The sequence below is a fragment of the Triticum urartu genome, chromosome 6 (genome assembly GCF_003073215.2).
Source record: "Triticum urartu cultivar G1812 chromosome 6, Tu2.1, whole genome shotgun sequence".
Lineage (NCBI taxonomy): Eukaryota > Viridiplantae > Streptophyta > Magnoliopsida > Poales > Poaceae > Triticum > Triticum urartu.
The window spans coordinates 25,878,119-25,885,879 of NC_053027.1; the positions used below are offsets into that span (position 1 = coordinate 25,878,119).

General features: G+C 45.5%; 1 long non-coding RNA gene across 1 annotated transcript; it reads right to left on the bottom strand.

Moving 5' to 3' along the window:
• Positions 1-1,683: 1,683 nt before the first annotated feature.
• Positions 1,684-2,311, bottom strand: LOC125512301. Its single transcript, XR_007285288.1, has 4 exons — positions 2,251-2,311; positions 2,090-2,159; positions 1,908-1,960; positions 1,684-1,823 (listed from the first exon to the last, which is right to left on the bottom strand). It is a non-coding gene; the product is annotated as an uncharacterized LOC125512301 (long non-coding RNA).
• Positions 2,312-7,761: the final 5,450 nt, after the last annotated feature.

The window sequence follows — 7,761 nt, forward strand, 5'->3', positions numbered from 1 at the left end:
AATTCTTCGTCGCAATACATGTCGATTTGTGGCGATAAATACCTATTGCCACGAAACAACATTCGTTGGCAGCCGTTGCGAGTGGACGCATGGTAATAGGTTATTGCCACAAAAAAGCATCTGTGGCAATAAATTGTGCTATTGCAACAGCCATGTGGGAAGTCGCCACATGTTTTCCCGTGGCAACACTCATCTGATGCCACAATTTGCTTTGTGGAGATAGCTTTAGTGCGACATGTAATGAATCATGGCGACTGATAGCTCATGGCAATAGACATTTGTGGCAACAACCTATGCCAACGACTCTCATTTCATGGTGCATATTGTTATGTGGCAATAGCCAATTGTGGCAATAAACTATGGCAACAATCCTTGTTTTTGTGGCATTAGGCATATTGCCACGAACCGCTACACTTGTGGCATTAAGTTATGGCAACAAATATTCCAGTCGTCGTGACAGAGAATTGCAACATACTAGTTTTGGTGGTGATAAATATGTATCACAACAGGTGAAATGTTTGTAGCGAGAAACTATTGCGACAATTTAAATTTTCGTGGTGCTAACATGTGGCAACCAAAAGTGGGTTGTGGCAATAGCCTATTGCGACCTAAAAAAATACAAGCATTCAATTACAATATTCAAAACCATACGTAAAATGTGTAGATTCATAAAATTCATAATTATCATAGCAAATATAATTTAGCAATCCTAATTAAGTGATAAATTGTCCGCAATCTAGAATCCAGTCGAGCTAGTTTTTGGATCCTGCAACAAAGAAATAAAAAATATATAGTTCTAGTTAATGACTCCAACATAACATACGTCATACAATTATTTCAGCCCCATTGTTAAAAAGAACTATCGCCGGACTGGAGTGATACTGTGTTAGCAAGCATGTAACTAGGGGATCAAAACAGTTTTACAAGTGTAAATGTCTAAAGCATAAACACAAGTACATGTACTAAAATCTTCCACTATTGATATAAGTTGTGGCTCAATCTATAGTTTCAGTTAAGTTCAGGTCCCTAGCTAGCACATACTCATTTTATAAGTTGTCACTCGATGCAGCAACAATGCATGGTGAAAGAGAAGAAGCAGCTAGCTAATTATGAAGGCCAATGACATGCTCACTTGAAAATGGACCATGAGTTTTAGTTTCTTTGTTTTCAACATCTTAGATGTGATTTGTCCTAAAAACGGAAAGAACAATTATAGGTGCGGCAACCACTGTCAATTGCTTTGGATTCAATGCAAAAAAAGTCTGGGAAAACATAGAACCACACCTCATGATGAAAAGTAAACATATTGCATGTCAAAAGACAAAGTTGTACTAGAGGAGCGTGAATTAATTTGGATCAGAGGGAGCACATTGAATGTTACCTTGAACTTATCCGCAGAACCAGCTTCTGCATAAGCCTCGACAGCCTTGGAGGCAAGTTCTTGTAGACCAAGGACTGGGCAACGAGAGTCGTCCGCACCTGCATGGTAATCGATAAATGAAGCTCCAGCAGCATGAAAAATGCTCAATTAACATTAATCTTTAAAAGAAGGGTTAAAAATAGTTCTGGCTCAACCATAAAATCATAAAAAAAATGAAGACTGGAAGCCCAGCCCTGACAAGTGCTCCTTGAACTCATAGAAGAGAAGTGTGAGACTTTTGAATATATTGGGTCATGCAAACTATTGGACGAACCAGAAGCACTCAATAAGAAATATGATTGGTTTTACCATTTAGGAGGAGGAGTGGACGTGGTGCAATCAGAGGAACTGAGTAGGGAGCATCAAACTGTGAAGCCGTAGCAGGTGCTATCTTGTCCCAAACCTGGTAAAAATATGTCAATACACGATCGTGAAACAGTTACAATGGAACAATCAGAAATAAATGTCAAATAAATCAGATAGTCACCTTTTTCACAACCTCTGCATCTATTTCACTCTTCCCTGAATCAATTCTTGCTTCTACAGGAAAGACAAAACGACACAAATACTTACATGTAAATGTTCTGAACTGATACAATATATTTCAGCTGTGATCTATATTTTTCAATGGTGTGTGCCCAATCTTAAAAAGGATGCATGGCATCTAACCTTCAAATAAATGCTTAATGCTATCAACTCTAGCTTGCCACATGTCATTATCTATTGCCCATTGAAATCCCTGTAGCCACCACAAAGAGCATTGCTTTACTTACATGGGACAAATCACAAAACTATGTGCACCCATATCGATAAATTACTGTTGTGTGTACCTGAACACCAATTATTGGAACAACAACACTGTATCGTGTATCCACAAAAGAAGCAAACCATGCATGCATGTGTTCCTGTATTCAGCTCAAAATGAACAGGATAAATTTTCTAAAAGTGAAGTCTGTATTAATTCAGTATCATGATGCAATCATGATCTATAATACCTCCGAGTGATTCACCAATAATCCCTATCCTAGAGGGATCGACATCATCCCTTGCACTAAGATAATCTCCAAGCTTTATCAAGTCCCACACCTGCACATGTTCCTCACTGAGTATCGCAAAAAAACAGGCCCAGCATGTTTTGAAGTATCGCAAAATATGATTGGTCATACAGTAGAAGACAATCATAAGGAGAGAACCAGACCAAAAGAATAAATCCAGAATTCAACTGAAGTGTCAACCCAGATAGTGTAGTTATGGTACCAGTACAGCTGGACTAACACCAACAACAATGGTAATCCAGAGCTAATACTTAATCAGAAATAATTCCAATGCAATCCCTTGTTAACATGCCCAAGCTGCCTCCGCAAGGCCACTCTGTAACTCTTCAAGATATCACCACCACTATGTGCTAGCTTTGCTCCCTTTTGGAGGATTCAAGAACAGATTCACATACATCTCTCATCATTTATGTGCTAGCTATGCGCGGCCTATTACCACAACTAGAGAATTTTTGGTAATATTGCGTTTTATTGCAACAAAACGTAGCCGTGGCAATAAATTTTGTTGCAATAGACCAGAATCCTTGTAGTGATTACATCATCCAAACACTCATGGCCCGGCTATGGCGCCAAAATAAAAGATAACCCAACATGCGACATGGTCCCGATCACCCCCAACTGGGCACCACTACTAATCATCTGGGAAAGACATGTAGTAACGTTGAGAGTCCTCGTCGAACTCCCACTTGAGCTCGAGCGTGTCACCTGGAGTGGAATCATCAGGCCCTGCATCTGGTGTAATAGCAATCTGTGAGCCACAGGGACTCAGCAATCTCGCACCCTCGCGATCAAGACTATTTAAGCTTAATAGGTAAGGCAAGGTAAATAAGGTGGAGCTGCAGCAAGCGACTAGCATATATGGTGGCTATCCTGTTCGCAAAAGAGAGCGAGAAGAGGAGGCAAAGCACGAGCGAGAAACTAGAGGACAACCTGCGCAAGCATTACTCCAACACCGTGTTCACTTCCCGGACTCCGCCGAGAAGAGGCCATCACGGTAACTCACACAGTTGATTCATTTTAATTAAATTAAGGTTCAAGTTATCTACAACCGGACATTAACAAATTCCCATCTGCGCATAACCGCGGGCACGGCTTTTGAAAGTTCAAATCCCTGTAGGGGAGTCCCAACTTAGCCCATGACAAGCTCTCACGGTCAACGAAGGAATAGACCTCCTCCCTAGACATTCCGATCAGACTCGGAACCTTGGTTTTTCAAGACGCTTCGACAGGTTAAAACAAATCCAGCAACACCTCCCGAATGTGCCGACAAATCCTGATAGGAGCTGCACATATCTCTTTCTCAGGGCACACTCAGATTGTCTTAGGTACGGGTAGGCTAGCCCAGAGTTGCCCCTGGTGGCCACCGGCGGCTGACAGGTGGACCAGCACTCAGAGGAGCACTGGCCCGGGGGGGGGGGTTTAAAATAAGATGACCCTCGGGCTCTGGAAACCCAAGGGAAAAAGAGGCTAGGTGGCAAATGGTAAAACCAAGGTTGGGCATTGCTGGGAAAGCTTTAATCAAGGCGAACTATCAAGGGGTTCCCATTATAACCCAACCGCGTAAGGAACGCAAAATCCGGGAACATAACACCGATATGACGGAAACTAGGGCGGCAAGAGTGGAACAAAACACTAGGCGAGAGGCCGAGCCTTCCACCCTTTACCAAGTATATAGATGCATTAAGATAACATGGCAATATAATGATATCCCAACAAGTAAATAATGTTCCAACAAGGAACGGCCTCCAATCTTCACCTGCAACTAGCAACGCTATAAGAGGGGCGGAGCAAAGCGGTAACATAGCCAATCAACGGTTTGCTAGGACATGGTGGGTTAGAGGTTTGACATGGCAATTTGGGAGGCTTGAAAGCAAATGGTAGGCATCATAGCATTGGCATAGCAAAAGAGCGAGCATCTAGCAAAGCAAAGATAGTAGTGATTTCGAGGGTATGATCATCTTGCCTGCAAAGTTGTCTGAGTTGACTGGATCCTCGAAAGCAAACTCAACGGGCTCCTCGTTAGTGAACTCGTCTCCCGGCTCTACCCAACAAGACAAACAAGCAACAAGGACACAATCAACCACGTGCAAGGATCAAACAATATGATGCAAAGATGATATGCTATGCGGGATGCGATGCGGGATGCATATGCAAGATTTGACAAGGAATGCATGAACCTGGCCTCAACTTGGGAATCCAAGTGTGCCACTGGAAAGATGAGATGAAAACGCTTAAAAACGATATAAAGAATGCCGGAATCAGAGTTACGGTTTGGAAATGGCAAGCAATTCAAATATGACCACGTTCTGCGATTTACAGCAAGTAGCCATCTAAATGCAAGGAGATGAACATGCTACAACGTTCAAACATGGCATCAAAATACATGGAAGAGATGCATTCAAGATTCTTAACAAAAGTCTAGCACTCAGCTACGGCCAATTAATCCATTAACAGGTTCAAACAAGCATGGCAAAAATGCATATGGGAAACAGATTTCAGACTTAGTGACCTTGAACCAAAAGGGATCAGAAAATACAATTGCAAGCATGTGAACATGGCAAAAACATAATCAGCTCTCAGACTTGGTGAAAACTGGAGCATGCTGAAAACAGATATCAAGTAGGCATGTTTACGAGCTCGATGCACTCACTACAGAGCAAGTCATGACAAACTAAGCATACACCCATCAAGAATACACAAAATGCAAGCTAGACATGGCAAGAACAATAGCATAGCATGCACGGATCAACTACAACATCCTCAGCAAAATCGCTAACAAGTAGACAATCTGCCCAGATTCACGAAGTAGCAAAAGTAGAGCTTGATTTACTCAAGCTAGGTTGCTCCATAATTGCAAACAAAGACATGGATGGATAGAGCACTACAAGATTAACAAAACATCCTTACTAATCATCCTCAAAAGAGGCACGGATCACTAGGAAACAACATGAACATATGGCCATATGAGATAAACAGCTCAAGGACTTAGTGGAAATGCTAAGTCCCAAGTGCCTCACTTTGCAAGCTTGTGCTAGTCACCATAGACATCACAAAAATACATGGGTTGCACCTCTGGAAATATGGAAAAACCCTTAACAAAACACATGTAGAGCTTATGGGCATATCATGCACACATTAATCATGGCAAAAATGACAAATATCCAAATGGAGCAGCAGATCTGACAATTAACTCAAGTAGCACTCTTCTAACAGCATTTTGGGCATCAAGATGAACTCAAATGAAAATGATGCAATGGAATGAAATGATGTACTCTCTGAGACAAACATTTTGATATGATATATGCCCAAAACGGAGACCTTGAAGGGGTGGCAGTCAGGATGGTTTTACATCACCGAGCCACGCGATCCGGAGTGGATTGCAGCCCCTGAATTCCGATCCGGACCCCCTACGCGGCTCACGTCCTGGAAGGAGACGGGCTTGTCGTGGGGCGACGAAGAAGAGGTGACCGGACTGCAAAAATGCATCCAGTCCCTGGTGAACAAGCAGCTCAAGCTTGTCAACGTAGTCCAGGTCATGCTCGTCCGCCGGATCCTTCCGTGTCAAGAACGGGACTTCAATTTGTGGGAGTTCAACCCGGCGCAGCACCGAACTCTGAGCAGGCTCTTCGACACGACGTACGAAGATGTCTGGAGGGGGCTAACCAAAGGCGCCGAGGCTCCCACATCCGCCTCCGAAGACCGTGGATTCAGCTCACAGCGTCCTGCTGGCGAGGTAAAATATTTTCATCTTTTACAGGATGTTAAGTTTTCTTCATAGTTTGACTCTATGCGGGATCTAAACTCCCACACCTTTGAGAAGATTGGCAGGCGAAGTCCAGACTGATTAACTGTCCGGCTCCCTTGCCCGAAGACCCAGCCCCTGCTCTCCTAGTGAAGCTGCTGGTTCCGGCACCTTATGTGGTGCCGGAGAAGAAGGCAAAGAAGAAGGCCACGGGGACTCGAAAGAGTTCCCGGCATATGGTGGTGTCGGACTCGTCGTCCGACGAGTCTGAGACGCACTCCTCCCGCGAAGACGAGGAGGAGGAAGAAGAGACCTCTCCCCCTCCAGCGGGGGGAGGAAAGAAGAGGAAGGTTGCCCCAGTAGGGGAGGCCGAAGGGTCCAAGAAGAGGAAAACCCCTCCGCCGAACTACGCCCCCGACGCCGACGAGGACGAAGAGGAGTGGCCAGACAGGGCCAAGCGTCCGGCGAAATCGTGAGTGTTCGGATACCAGAGTAACTCATGATATTCCTTTTGTTGCACAGCTTTCCCTAATGTCAAATATAATCATGCAGCCCGCCCAAGGACGGGCTCGACGAGTCATCGAGCGGCTCCCTGGATTCATCGGACGTGAATTAAGTTCCGCCCGCTGCCTCCCCCTATGCTGCGGATGACGCCGAAGTGGCGCCGCGACAAGCTCCGGGGCAAGAGGAGGTGGTCCAGGAGGAACCGCGAGGCGACCTCCCGGACTCCAGGAGTAAAGGGGACCAGACCCCCCAGGGCTCCAAGTCCGGCTTTAAGCCGGACACCGCGTTGGAATCATCAACGGTTCCGGACCGCGGCAGGCGAACTCCTGCCAAGAGGAGCAAGCCTATTGAGCTGGCGTCCTCCATCCAACCGGAGACGCCGGACAATCTGCTGGAGGTGCTTAAGGGCGCCTGTATCGACAAGGAACACCGTACCATCATGGGTACGGTGGTCCAGAAGGTTTGGTCTGCCAAAAGCGGACTGACTGAAGCTTGTGCTAGCCTTCTAACGGCAGCTCGAGGAGAAAGAAGGTAAGAGATACCTTATAGAAAAAATGCCAATAAGAAGACGCAATTGCAAAAAATGACAGGAGTACACTGCTTATTGTAGGGGCCACAACTGAGGTGGCGACCCTCAAGCAGGCGCTGTCTGAGGCCGAGAATAAAGCGGCCACGGAGCGCACCGAGCGGGAGAAATTTGAGGCGCAGGTCGGCGAGGTGCAGCAAGAGCTTCAGGCTCTCATGAAAAAACATGAGAGTTTGGAGCTCGACTCGAAGACGCGAGCGTCCGAGCTTGCTGCGGCCCTTTAAACTGCCAAATCTACCAAGGCCGAAGCCCAGAAGGCCCTCCAGGAATTGGATGCGGTGAAAAAGATAGCGGCGGGTAAGGCATTCTCTATGCAAAGCAGACATATAAAAGTAAACTACTTGTTACTTACCGAATCCGGAGCTCTCCAAGGGAATTCTCAGATCTTCCCCGCAGCGTATCCGATGCCGCCGCATTCTACCGAGCCGAGGAAGGCAGCTCGACGGAGAAGGTG